The sequence below is a fragment of the Cherax quadricarinatus genome, unplaced genomic scaffold (genome assembly GCF_038502225.1).
Source record: "Cherax quadricarinatus isolate ZL_2023a unplaced genomic scaffold, ASM3850222v1 Contig73, whole genome shotgun sequence".
Lineage (NCBI taxonomy): Eukaryota > Metazoa > Arthropoda > Malacostraca > Decapoda > Parastacidae > Cherax > Cherax quadricarinatus.
The window spans coordinates 180,683-195,000 of NW_027195099.1; the positions used below are offsets into that span (position 1 = coordinate 180,683).

Below are 14,318 nucleotides of genomic sequence, written 5' to 3' on the forward strand. Positions count from 1 at the left end.
TCACTCAGGGAGAAAGACCTTGGGGTGACCATAACACCGAGTACATCACCGGAGGCACACATCAACCAAATAACCGCTGCAGCATACGGGCGCCTGGCAAACCTGAGAATAGCGTTCCGATACCTCAATAAGGAATCGTTCAAGACACTGTACACTGTGTATGTTAGGCCCATACTGGAGTATGCAGCACCAGTCTGGAACCCACACCTGGTCAAGCACGTCAAGAAGTTAGAGAAAGTACAAAGGTTTGCAACAAGGCTAGTCCCAGAGCTCAAGGGAATGTCGTACGAGGAAAGGTTAAGGGAAATCGGACTGACGACACTGGAGGACAGAAGGGTCAGGGGAGACATGATAACGACATACAAGATACTGCGGGGAATAGACAAGGTGGACAGAGATAGGATGTTCCAGAGAGGGGACACAGGGACAAGGGGTCACAACTGGAAGCTGAAGACTCAGACGAGTCACAGGGACGTTAGGAAGTATTTCTTCAGTCACAGAGTTGTCAGCAAGTGGAATAGCCTAGCAAGTGAAGTAGTGGAGGCAGGAACCATACATAGTTTTAAGAAGAGGTATGACAAAGCTCAGGAAGCAGAGAGAGAGAGGATCCAGTAGCGATCAGTGAAGAGGCGGGGCCAGGAGCTGAGTCTCGACCCCTGCAACCACAATTAGGTGAGTACAATTAGGTGAGTACACACACATACATACACACACACACATACACACACACACATACACATATACACACACACACACACACACACACACACACACACACACACACACACACACACACACACACATGAGGAGAATTAAATCTGATGAGGACCAGGCAGGACTTCAAAGAGACCTGGACAGACTGGACACCTGGTCCAGCAAATGGCTTCTCGAATTTAATCCTGCCAAATGCAAAGTCATGAAGATAGGGGAAGGGCACAGAAGACCACAGACAGAGTATAGGCTAGGTGGCCAAAGACTGCAAACCTCACTCAAGGAGAAAGATCTTGGGGTGAGTATAACACCGAGCATGTCTCCGGAAGCACACATCAATCAGATAACTGCTGCAGCATATGGGCGCCTGGCAAACCTGAGAACAGCATTCCGATACCTTAGTAAGGAATCATTCAAGACACTGTACACCGTGTATGTCAGGCCCATACTGGAGTATGCAGCACCTGTTTGGAACCCGCACTTGATAAAGCACGTCAAGAAACTAGAGAAAGTACAAAGGTTTGCGACAAGGTTAGTTCCAGAGCTAAGGGGAATGTCCTATGAAGAAAGATTAAGGGAAATCGGCCTGACGACACTGGAGGACAGGAGGGTCAGGGGAGACATGATAACGACATATAAAATACTGCGTGGAATAGACAAGGTGGACAAAGACAGGATGTTCCAGGGAGGGGACACAGAAACAAGAGGCCACAATTGGAAGTTGAAGACACAAATGAGTCAGAGAGATAGTAGGAAGTATTTCTTCAGTCATAGAGTTGTAAGGCAGTGGAATAGCCTAGAAAATGACGTAGTGGAGGCAGGAACCATACACAGTTTTAAGACGAGGTTTGATAAAGCTCATGGAGCGGGGAGAGAGAGGGCCTAGTAGCAACCGGTGAAGAGGCGGGGCCAGGAGCTAGGACTCGACCCCTGCAACCACAAATAGGTGAGTACAAATAGGTGAGTACACACACACACACACTGTATGTGCCAGTCAAGTCCCAGGAGGTTGGGGGTCAGGTCAACCCTATATACCAACCCCAATATACCTCCCAGACCACAGTCTTAGAAAAGAAGTTGAAAGTGTGGTATACAAATGAAGATGGAATAACAAACAAGTATGAGGAGTGGCACAAAAGAATCAAGGAGACATCCCCAGACATAATAGCACTCACAGAAACAAAACTCACCAGAATAATAACAGATTCAATCTTTCTATCCGGATATCAAATCCTCAGGAAAGGCAGAGGGAGGAATGGGGGGAGGAGGAGTTGCACTGCTCATTAAAAACCAGTGGGGGTTTTGAGAACATGGAAGGAATGGATGGCAAGGGCGAAAGGGACTACTTAGTAGGAACAATCCAGTCTGAGGGACATAAGGTGACAATTGCAGTAATGTACAACCAACCAGAGAACTGCAGGAGGCCAAGAGAAGAATACGATGAGAGCAACAGAGCAATGGTCGACACACTAGCCGAGGTGGCCAGGACAGCACACATGGGGGGAGCAAAGTTGCTAGTTATGGGTGATTTCAATCACAAGGAGATTGACTGTGAAAACCTGGAGCCCCATGGGGGTCCCGAAACATGGAGAGCCAAGATGATGGATGTGGTACTGGAAAACCTCATGCATCAACATGCTAGAGACACTACCAGAGAGAGAGGAGAGGATGAACCAGCAAGGCTGGACCTTGTATTCACCTTGAGTAGTTCGGACATCGAGGGTATCATGTATGAAAGGTCCCTGGGAGCTAGTGATCATGTGGTTCTATGCTTCGACTACATAGTTGAGCTCCAAGTGGAGAGAGTAGCAGGAATAAGCTGGGAAAAACCAAACTACAAAAGGGGGAACTACTCAGGCATGAGGAACTTCCTTCAAGACATTCAGTGGGAGAGGGAACTGAGAGGAAAACCAGTACAAGAAATGATGGACTAAGTGGCAACAAAATGCGAGGAGGCAGAGGAGAGGTTTGTTCCCAAGGGAAACAGAAATAATGGGAAGAACAGAAGGAGTCCTTGGTTCACCCAAAGGTGTAGGGAGGCAAAAACTAGGTGAACTAGAGAATGGAAAAGGTACAGAAGACAGAGAACTCAGGAAAATAAAGAAATCAGCCGAAGAGCCAGAGACGAATATGCACAGATAAGAAGGAAGGCTCAGAGACAATTTGAAAATGACATAGCATCAAAAGTAAAGACTGACCCGAAGCTGTTGTACAGCCACATCAGGAGGAAAACAACAGTCAAGGACCAGGTAATCAGACTGAGGAAGGGTGATGGGGAATTCACAAGAAACGACCAAGAGGTATGTCAGGAGCTCAACACAAGATTTAAAGAGGTATTTACAGTGGAAACCAGTAGGACTCCAGGAAATCAGAACAGGGGCAGCAAGTGCTGGATGAGGTACATATAACCAAGGAGGAGGTGAAGAAGCTGCTATGCGAACTTGACACCTCAAAGGCTGTGGGACCAGACAACATCTCTCCATGGGTTCTTAAAGAGGGAGCAGAGATGTTGTGTGAGCCATCATTTGAAATATCATTTGAAACACATCATTTGAAACTGGGCAACTCCCTGAGGTATGGAAAATGGCAAATGTAGTCCCAATTTTTAAAAAGGGAGAGAGACATGAGGCACTAAACTACAGACCTGTATCCCTAACGTGTATAGTATGCAAGGTCATGGAGAAGATCATCAGGATGAGAGTGGTGGGACACCTGGAAAGAAACAAGTGTATAATTGACAACCAGCACGGTTTCAGGGAAGGAAAATCCTGTGTCACAAACCTACTAGAGTTTTATGACAAGGTGACAGAAGTAAGACAAGAGAGAGAGGGGTGGATCGACTGCATATTTTTGGACAGCAAGAAGGCCTTCGACACACTTCCTCACAAGAGGTTACTGCAAAAGCTAGAGTATCAGGCACACATAACAGGAAAGGCACTGCAATGGATCAGAGAATACCTGACATGGAGGCAGCGAGTCATGGTACGCGACGAGATGTCAGAGTGGGTGCTTGTGACAAGCGGGGTTCCTCAGGGGTCAGCCCAAGGACCTGTGCTGTTCTTGGTATATTTGAACGACATAACGGAAGGGATAGACTCAGAAGTGTCCTTGTTTGCAGATGATGCGAAGTTAATGAGAAGAATCAAATCGGATGAGGATCAGGCAGGACTACAAAGAGACCTGGACAGGCTACAAGCCAGGTCCAGCAACTGGCTCCTTGAATTTAACCCTGCCAAATGCAAAGTCATTAAGATTGGGGAATGGCAAAGAAGACCGCAGACACAATATAGTTTAGATGGCCAAAAACTGCAAACCTCACTCAAGGAAAAAGATCTGGGGGTGAGTATAACACCGAGCATATCTCCTGAGGTGCACATCAATCAGATAACTGCTGCAGCATACGGGCGCCTGGCAAACCTAGGGATAGCGTTCTGATACCTCAGTAAGGATTCGTTTAAGACTCTGTATACCATTTACGTCAGGCCAATACTGGAGTATACAGCACCAGTTTGGAATCCACACCTAGTCAAACACGTCAAGAAATTAGAGAAAGTACAAAAGTTTGCAACAAGACTAGTCCCAGAGCTACGGGGATTGTCCTACGAAGAAAGGTTGAGGGAAATCGGCCTGACGACACTGGAGGCCAGGAGGGTCAGGGGAGACATGATAACGACATATAAAATACTGCATGGAATAGACAAGGTGGACAAAGACGGGATGTTCCACAGAAGGGACACAGACACAAGAGGTCACAATTGGAAGTTAAAGACTCAGATGAATCAAAGGGATGTTAGGAAGTATTTCTTCAGTCATAGAGTAGCCAGGCCGTGGAATAGCCTAGAAAGTGACGTAGTGGAGGCGGGAACCATACATAGTTTTAAGGCGAGGTATGATAGAGCTCATGGGGCAGGGAGAAAGAGGACCTAGTAGCAATCAGCGAAGAGGCGGGGCCAGGAGCTGTGACTCGACCCCTGCAACCACAAATAGGTGAGTACAAATAGGTGAGTACACACACACACACACACACACACACACACACACACACACACACACACACACACACACACAGGCAGGATCCATACATAGCTATAAGCGGAGGTATGATAAAGCTCACGGTTCAGGTAGAGTGACCTAGTAGCGATCAGTGAAGAGGCGGGGCCAGGAGCTCGGACTCGATCCCTGCAACCTCAACTAGGTGAGTACAACTAGGTGAGTACACACACGTTTTAAAATACACCAATGTGGTTAGGTCACTTACCATTTATTACCCCACCTGCCCTACCCCACCCACCCTTCACCAATATTTCCATCTTTCTCCATCTTCCTTCCTTCCCCATCTTAACAAAGTTCTGGTTTACCTGGAGTTTACCTGGAGAGAGTTCCGGGGGTCAACGCCCCCGCGGCCCGGTCTGTGACCAGGCCTCCTGGTGGATCAGAGCCTGATCAACCAGGCTGTTGCTGCTGGCTGCACGCAAACCAATGTACGAGCCACAGCCCGGCTAATCAGGAACTGAGCAAGTCGTATCACAAAGTGCATCTCCGACTACCTTGCTCTAGTGAACACTGGGAGTACTGAAGCAAACAATGTTGTTTAACTTTCTCCAAACTGTGGATAATTCCACGAAACTCATAAGCGAGTGAAAGTGAGTGACAATAGTGAACTGGTGTGACTGGGAAATAACCTCCACGATGTGTTGTGTGAACTCTGTCGCAACAGTCCCCGAGTGACACTCATTCTACTATCAAGACAACGATAACAGCCTCGTGTCATACCAACGACACAAGACTCCGGCTACGATGAGTCAGGTAGGTCATATTCACTTTTCATTTGCTCTTATAAAATACGATAGTGTTTAGGTTAATGTAAGGATGAATGTTTACCACCTTAAAGACTGTTATTTGAGTGTCGACCCAAAACCAACACGAGTAACTTATCACATTTAAAGGCAAATGTGAAATATATGACATATATATTCTCCTTTATGGCAGAGTTAACCAAGTTATTCTATCTCTTCTGCCACATATGAAATGTGTAGACTTATATGCTGGGTAGACTTATATGCTTGGTAGACTTATATGCTGGGTAGACTTATATGCTTGGTAGACTTATATGCTGGGTAGACTTATGTGTTGGGTAGACTTATATGCTGGGTAGACTTATATGCTGGGTAGACTTATATCCTTGGTAGACTTATATGCTGGGTAGACTTATATGCTGGGTAGACTTATATATTGGGTAGACTTACATGCTGGGTAGACTTATATGCTGGGTAGACTTATATGCTGGGTAGACTTATATGCTGGGTAGACTTATATATTGGGTAGACTTATATGCTGGGTAGACTTATATATTGGGTAGACTTATATTTTTGGGTAGACTTACATGCTGGGTAGACTTATATGCTGGGTAGACTTATATGTTGGGTAGACTTATATTTTTGGGTAGACTTACATGCTGGGTAGACTTATATTTTGGGTAGACTTATATACTGGGTAGACTTATATGCTGGGTAGACTTATATTTTGGGTAGACTTATATGCTGGGTAGACTTATATGCTGGGTAGACTTACATGCCGGGTAGGCTTATATGCTGGGTAGACTTATATGCTGGGTAGACTTATATGCTGGGTAGACTTATATGCTGGGTTGACTTATATGCTTGGTAGACTTATATGCTGGGTAGACTTATATGCTGGATAGACTTATATACTGGGTAGACTTATATGCTGGATAGACTTATATGCTGGGTAGACCTATATGCTGGGTAGACTTATATGCTGAGTAGACTTATATGCTGGGTAGATTTACATGCTGGGTAGATTTACATGCTGGGTAGACTTATATGCTGGGTAGACCTATATGCTGGATAGACTTATATGCTGGGTAGACCTATGTGCTGGGTAGACTTATACGCTGGGATATACGTAACTCAAGTCATGGGCAATTATATAAGTCAATCAAAGGAAAATAAATCAGGCTACTTGGTATAAGTCAGGCAATGTGGTATAAGTCAGGCAGTTAGTTATATGTCAGGCCGGGTGGTATAAGTCAGACAGAAGGGTGTAAGTCAGGAAATGGGGTGTAAGCCCATCATTAAAAATCATTAAAAATTGATTACGAGAATTACTCCTACAGAAAAATTAATGTACTAAATAATTTTTGTTACTTCTGCTTGAAACTTACCAGTTAGTAAGCGATGTGTGAGGTGTGAGCAGCTGAGCCTCTGACCCACCACTGATGACTCTCACAACTGTCTTGCCAGAGTATTGTGAGTGCCACACGCTGCGGTCTCAGTCTGTACTGTCAGATGCTGCTGTGTCAGTCTGTGCTGCCACACACTGTTGTCTCAGTCTGTGGTGCCAGACGCCGTTGTGTCAGTCTGTGCTGCCAGACTTAGCAGTTAGTAAGCAATGTGTGAGGTGTGAGCAGCTGAGTCTCTGACCCACCACTGATGACTCTCACAACTGTCTTGCCAGAGTATTGTGAGTGCCACACGCTGCTGTCTCAGTCTGTACTGTCAGATGCTGCTGTGTCAGTCTGTGCTGCCAGACTTACCAGTTAGTAAGCAATGTGTGAGGTGTGAGCAGCTGAGTCTCTGACCCACCACTGATGACTCTCACAACTGTCTTGCCAGAGTATTGTGAGTGCCACACGCTGCTGTCTCAGTCTGTACTGTCAGATGCTGCTGTGTCAGTCTGTGCTGCCAGACTTAGCAGTTAGTAAGCAATGTGTGAGGTGTGAGCAGCTGAGTCTCTGACCCACCACTGATGACTCTCACAACTGTCTTGCCAGAGTATTGTGAGTGCCACACGCTGCTGTCTCAGTCTGTACTGTCAGATGCTGCTGTGTCAGTCTGTACTGCCAGACTTAGCAGTTAGTAAGCAATGTGTGAGGTGTGAGCAGCTGAGTCTCTGACCCACCACTGATGACTCTCACAACTGTCTTGCCAGAGTATTGTGAGTGCCACACGCTGCTGTCTCAGTCTGTACTGTCAGATGCTGCTGTGTCAGTCTGTGCTGCCAGACTTAGCAGTTAGTAAGCAATGTGTGAGGTGTGAGCAGCTGAGCCTCTGACCCACCACTGATGACTATCAGAACTGTCTTGCCAGAGTATTGTGAGTGCCACACGCTGCTGTCTCAGTCTGTACTGTCAGATACCGCTGTGTCAGTCTGTGCTGCCACACACTCTTGTCTCAGTCTGTGGTGCCAGACGCCGTTGTGTCAGTCTGTGATGCCAGACGCCGTTGTGTCAGTCTCTAGTGCCAGTCGCCGCGGTGTCAGCCTGTGGTACCAGATGCCACTGTGTCAGTCTGTGGTACCAGACGCCGCTGTGTCAGTCTGTGGTGCCAAACGCTGTTGTGTCAGTCTCTGGTGCCAGACGCCACTGTGCCAATCTGTGGTACCAGACGCCTCTCTGTCAGTCTGTGGTACCAGACGCCACTGTGTCAGTCTGTGATGCCAGACGCCACTGTGTCAGTCTGTAGTGCCAGATGCCACTGTGTCAGTCTGTGCTGCCAGATGCAGCTGTGTCAGTCTGTGCTGCCAGACGCTGCTGTGTCAGTCTGTGGTGCCAAACGCTGTTGTGTCAGTCTGTGGTGCCAGACGCCACTGTGTGAGTCTGTGGTACGAGACGCCACTGTGTCAGTCTGTGGTGTCAGACGCCACTGTGTCAGTCTGTAGTGCCAGACGCCGCTGTGTGAGTCTGTGCTGCCAGACGCCGCTGTGTCAGTCTGTGCTGCCAGACGCCGCTGCGTCAGTCTGTTGCGCCGGACGCCGCTGTGTCAGTCTGGGGTGCCAGACGCCGCTGCGTCAGTCTGTGGTGCCAGACGCCGCTGTGTCAGTCTGTGCTGCCAGACGCTGTTGTGTCAGTCTGTGGTGCCAGACGCCACTGGAGTTTACCTGGAGTTTACCTGGAGAGAGTTCCGGGGGTCAACGCCCCCGCGGCCCGGTCTGTGACCAGGCCTCCTGGTGGATCAGAGCCTGATCAACCAGGTTGTTGCTGCTGGCTGCACGAGCCACAGCCCGGCTGGTCAGGAACCGACTTTAGGTGCTTGTCCAGTGCCAGCTTGAAGACTGCCAGGGGTCTGTTGGTAATCCCCCTTATGTATGCTGGGAGGCAGTTGAACAGTCTCGGGCCCCTGACACTTATTGTATGGTCTCTTAACGTGCTAGTGACACCCCTGCTTTTCATTGGGGGGATGTTGCATCGTCTGCCAAGTCTTTTGCTTTCGTAGTGAGTGATTTTCGTGTGCAAGTTCGGTACTAGTCCCTCTAAGATTTTCCAGGTGTATATAATCATGTATCTCTCCTGCCTGCGTTCCAGGGAATACAGTTTTAGGAACCTCAAGCCCTCCCAGTAATTGAGGTGTTTTATCTCCGTTATGCGCGCCGTGAAGGTTCTCTGTATATTTTCTAGGTCAGCAATTTCACCTGTCTTCAAAGGTGCTGTTAGTGTGCAGCAATATTCCAGCCTAGATAGAACAAGTGACCTGAAGAGTGTCATCATGGGCTTGGCCTCCCTAGTTTTGAAGGTTCCTGTCATTTTTCTAGCAGATGCGATTGATACAATATTATGGTCCTTGAAGGTGAGATCCTCCGACATGATCACTCCCAGGTCTTTGACGTTGGTGTTTCGCTCTATTTTGTGGCCAGAATTTGTTTTGTACTCTGATGGAGATTTAATTTCCTTGTGTTTACCATATCTGAGTAATTGAAATTTCTCATCGTTGAACTTCATATTGTTTTCTGCAGCCCACTGAAAGATTTGGTTGATGTCCGCCTGGAGCCTGGAAGTGTCTGCAATGGAAGACACTGTCATGCAGATTCGGGAGTCATCTGCAAAGGAAGACACGGTGCTGTGGCTGACATCCTTGTCTATGTCGGATATGAGGATGAGGAACAAGATGGGAGCGAGTACTGTGCCTTGTGGAACAGAGCTTTTCACCGTAGCTGCCTCGGACTTTACTATTTTGACGACTACTCTCTGTGTTCTGTTAGTGAGGAAATTATAGATCCATCGACCGACTTTTCCTGTTATTCCTTTAGCAGGCATTTTGTGCGTTATTACGCCATGGTCACACTTGTCGAAGGCTTTTGCAAAATCTGTATATATTATATCTGCATTCTTTTTATCTTCTAGTGCATTTAGGACCTTGTCGTAGTGATCCAATAGTTGAGATAGACAGGAGCGACCTGTTCTAAACCCATGTTGCCCTGAGTTGTGTAACTGATGGGTTTCTAGATAGGTGGTGATCTTGCTTCTTAGGACCCTTTCAAAGATTTTTATGATATGGGATGTTAGTGCTATCAGTCTGTAGTTCTTTGCTGTTGCTTTACTGCCCCCTTTGTGGAGTGGGGCTATGTCTGTTGTTTTTAGTAACTGTGGGACGACCCCCGTGTCCATGCTCCCTCTCCATAGGATGGAAAAGGCTCGTGATAGGGGCTTCTTGCAGTTCTTGATGAACACGGAGTTCCATGAGTCTGGCCTGGGGCAGAGTGCATGGGCATGTCATTTATCGCCTGTTCGAAGTCATTTGGCGTCAGGATAACATCGGATAGGCTTGTGTTAACCAAATTTTGTGGCTCTCTCATAAAAAATTTATTTTGATCTTCGACTCTCAGTCTGGTTAGCGGCTTGCTAAAAACTGAGTCATATTGGGAGTTGAGTAGCTTACTCATTTCCTTGCTGTCATCTGTGTAGGACCCATCTTGTTTAAGTAGGGGCCCAATACTGGACGTTGTTCTCGACTTTGATTTGGCATAGGAGAAAAAATACTTTGGGTTTCTTTCGATTTCATTTATGGCTTTTAGTTCTTCCCGCGATTCCTGACTCCTATAAGATTCCTTTAGCTTGAGTTCAATGCTTCCTATTTCTCTGACCAGTGTCTCCCTACGCATTTCAGATATATTGACCTCTTTTAGCCGCTCTGTTATTCTTTTCCGTCGCCTGTAAAGGGAGCGCCTGTCTCTTTCTATTTTACATCTACTCCTCCTTTTTCTTAGAGGAATAAGCCTTGTGCATACGTCGAGTGCCACCAAGTTAATCTGTTCTAGGCATACGTTGGGGTCTGTGTTGCTTAGTATATCTTCGGAGCTTACATCGGTTAGGACTTGGTTTACTTGGTCCCACTTTATGTTTTTGTTATTGAAGTTGAATTTGGTGAATGCTCCCTCGTGACTAGTCTCACTGTGTCAGTCTGTGGTACCAGACACCGCTGTGTCAGTCTGTGGTGCCAGACGCCACTGTGTTAGTCTGTGCTGCCAGAAGCCGCTGTGTCAGTCTGTGCTGCCAGACGCTGCTGTGTCAGTCTGTAGTGCCAGACGTCGTTGTGTCAGTCTGTGGTGCCAGACGGCGCTGTGTGTAAGTCTGTGGTACTAGACGGTGTTGTGTCTGTGGTGCCAGACGCCACTTATCAGTCTGTGCTGCCAGAAGCCGCTGTGTCAGCCTGTGCTACCAGACGCCGCTGTGTCAGTCTGTGCTGCCAGTCGCCGGTGTGTCAGTCTGTGCTGCCAGTCGCCGCTGTGTCAGTCTGTGCTGCCAGTCGCCGCTGTCAGTCTGTGCTGCCAGTCGCCGCTGTGTCAGCCTGTGCTGCCACACCCCGCTGTGTCAGTCTGTGCTGCCAGAAGCCGCTGTGTCAGCCTGTGCTGCCAGTCGCCGCTGTGTCAGTCTGTGCTGCCAGACGCCGCTGTGTCAGTCTGTGCTGCCAGACGCCGCTGTGTCAGTCTGTGCTGCCAGACTTAGCAGTTAGTAAGCAATGTGTGAGGTGTGAGGAGCTGAGTCTCTGACCCACCACTGATGACTCTCACAACTGTCTTGCCAGAGTATTGTGAGTGCCACACGCTGCTGTCTCAGTCTGTACTGTCAGATGCTGCTGTGTCAGTCTGTGCTGCCAGACTTAGCAGTTAGTAAGCGATGTGTGAGGTGTGAGCAGCTGAGCCTCTGACCCACCACTGATGACTCTCACAACTGTCTTGCCAGAGTATTGTGAGTGCCACACGCTGCTGTCTCAGTCTGTACTGTCAGATGCTGCTGTGTCAGTCTGTGCTGCCAGACTTAGCAGTTAGTAAGCAATGTGTGAGGTGTGAGCAGCTGAGTCTCTGACCCACCACTGATGACTCTCACAACTGTCTTGCCAGAGTATTGTGAGTGCCACACGCTGCTGTCTCAGTCTGTACTGTCAGATGCTGCTGTGTCAGTCTGTGCTGCCAGACTTAGCAGTTAGTAAGCAATGTGTGAGGTGTGAGCAGCTGAGTCTCTGACCCACCACTGATGACTCTCACAACTGTCTTGCCAGAGTATTGTGAGTGCCACACGCTGCTGTCTCAGTCTGTACTGTCAGATGCTGCTGTGTCAGTCTGTGCTGCCAGACTTAGCAGTTAGTAAGCAATGTGTGAGGTGTGAGCAGCTGAGTCTCTGACCCACCACTGATGACTCTCACAACTGTCTTGCCAGAGTATTGTGAGTGCCACACGCTGCTGTCTCAGTCTGTACTGTCAGATGCTGCTGTGTCAGTCTGTGCTGCCAGACTTAGCAGTTAGTAAGCAATGTGTGAGGTGTGAGCAGCTGAGCCTCTGACCCACCACTGATGACTCTCACAACTGTCTTGCCAGAGTATTGTGAGTGCCACACGCTGCTGTCTCAGTCTGTACTGTCAGATGCTGCTGTGTCAGTCTGTGCTGCCAGACTTAGCAGTTAGTAAGCAATGTGTGAGGTGTGAGCAGCTGAGCCTCTGACCCACCACTGATGACTCTCACAACTGTCTTGCCAGAGTATTGTGAGTGCCACACGCTGCTGTCTCAGTCTGTACTGTCAGATGCTGCTGTGTCAGTCTGTGCTGCCAGACTTAGCAGTTAGTAAGCAATGTGTAAGGTGTGAGCAGCTGAGCCTCTGACCCACCACTGATGACTCTCACAACTGTCTTGCCAGAGTATTGTGAGTGCCACACGCTGCTGTCTCAGTCTGTACTGTCAGATACCGCTGTGTCAGTCTGTGCTGCCACACACTCTTGTCTCAGTCTGTGGTGCCAGACGCCGTTGTGTCAGTCTGTGATGCCAGACGCCGTTGTGTCAGTCTCTAGTGCCAGTCGCCGCGGTGTCAGCCTGTGGTACCAGATGCCACTGTGTCAGTCTGTGGTACCAGACGCCGCTGTGTCAGTCTGTGGTGCCAAACGCTGTTGTGTCAGTCTCTGGTGCCAGACGCCACTGTGCCAATCTGTGGTACCAGACGCCTCTCTGTCAGTCTGTGGTACCAGACGCCACTGTGTCAGTCTGTGATGCCAGACGCCACTGTGTCAGTCTGTAGTGCCAGATGCCACTGTGTCAGTCTGTGCTGCCAGATGCAGCTGTGTCAGTCTGTGCTGCCAGACGCTGCTGTGTCAGTCTGTGGTGCCAAACGCTGTTGTGTCAGTCTGTGGTGCCAGACGCCACTGTGTGAGTCTGTGGTACGAGACGCCACTGTGTCAGTCTGTGGTGTCAGACGCCACTGTGTCAGTCTGTAGTGCCAGACGCCGCTGTGTGAGTCTGTGCTGCCAGACGCCGCTGTGTCAGTCTGTGCTGCCAGACGCCGCTGCGTCAGTCTGTTGCGCCGGACGCCGCTGTGTCAGTCTGTGCTGCCAGACGCCGCTGTGTCAGTCTGTGCTGCCAGACGCCGCTGCGTCAGTCTGTGCTGCCAGACGCTGTTGTGTCAGTCTGTGGTGCCAGACGCCACTGGAGTTTACCTGGAGTTTACCTGGAGAGAGTTCCGGGGGTCAACGCCCCCGCGGCCCGGTCTGTGACCAGGCCTCCTGGTGGATCAGAGCCTGATCAACCAGGTTGTTGCTGCTGGCTGCACGCAAACCAACGTACGAGCCACAGCCCGGCTGGTCAGGAACCGACTTTAGGTGCTTGTCCAGTGCCAGCTTGAAGACTGCCAGGGGTCTGTTGATAATCCCCCTTATGTATGCTGGGAGGCAGTTGAACAGTCTCGGGCCCCTGACACTTATTGTATGGTCTCTTAACGTGCTAGTGACACCCCTGCTTTTCATTGGGGGGATGTTGCATCGTCTGCCAAGTCTTTTGCTTTCGTAGTGAGTGATTTTCGTGTGCAAGTTCGGTACTAGTCCCTCTAAGATTTTCCAGGTGTATATAATCATGTATCTCTCCTGCCTGCGTTCCAGGGAATACAGTTTTAGGAACCTCAAGCCCTCCCAGTAATTGAGGTGTTTTATCTCCGTTATGCGTGCCGTGAAGGTTCTCTGTATATTTTCTAGGTCAGCAATTTCACCTGTCTTCAAAGGTGCTGTTAGTGTGCAGCAATATTCCAGCCTAGATAGAACAAGTGACCTGAAGAGTGTCATCATGGGCTTGGCCTCCCTAGTTTTGAAAGTTCCTGTCATTTTTCTAGCAGATGCGATTGATACAATATTATGGTCCTTGAAGGTGAGATCCTCTGACATGATCACTCCCAGGTCTTTGACGTTGGTGTTTCCCTCTATTTTGTGGCCAGAATTTGTTTTGTACTCTGATGGAGATTTAATTTCCTTGTGTTTACCATATCTGAGTAATTGAAATTTCTCATCGTTGAACTTCATATTGTTTTCTGCAGCCCACTGAAAGATTTGGTTGATGTC

At 48.6% G+C, this 14,318-nt stretch overlaps 1 protein-coding gene across 2 annotated transcripts in view; it reads right to left on the reverse strand.

The window, feature by feature from the left end:
* Window positions 1–7,812, reverse strand: part of LOC138851195 (uncharacterized) — a 184,492-nt gene extending 176,680 nt beyond the window's left edge. Inside the window, exon 1 of one of the 2 annotated variants that reach the window (XM_070080000.1) lies at window positions 7,268–7,812. The gene's annotated coding sequence lies outside the window, so the exon portion shown is untranslated. Of the gene's footprint in view, window positions 1–6,895 lie in introns of both variants that reach the window. The other variant, XM_070079999.1, reaches the window with a different exon arrangement.
* Window positions 7,813–14,318: the final 6,506 nt, after the last annotated feature.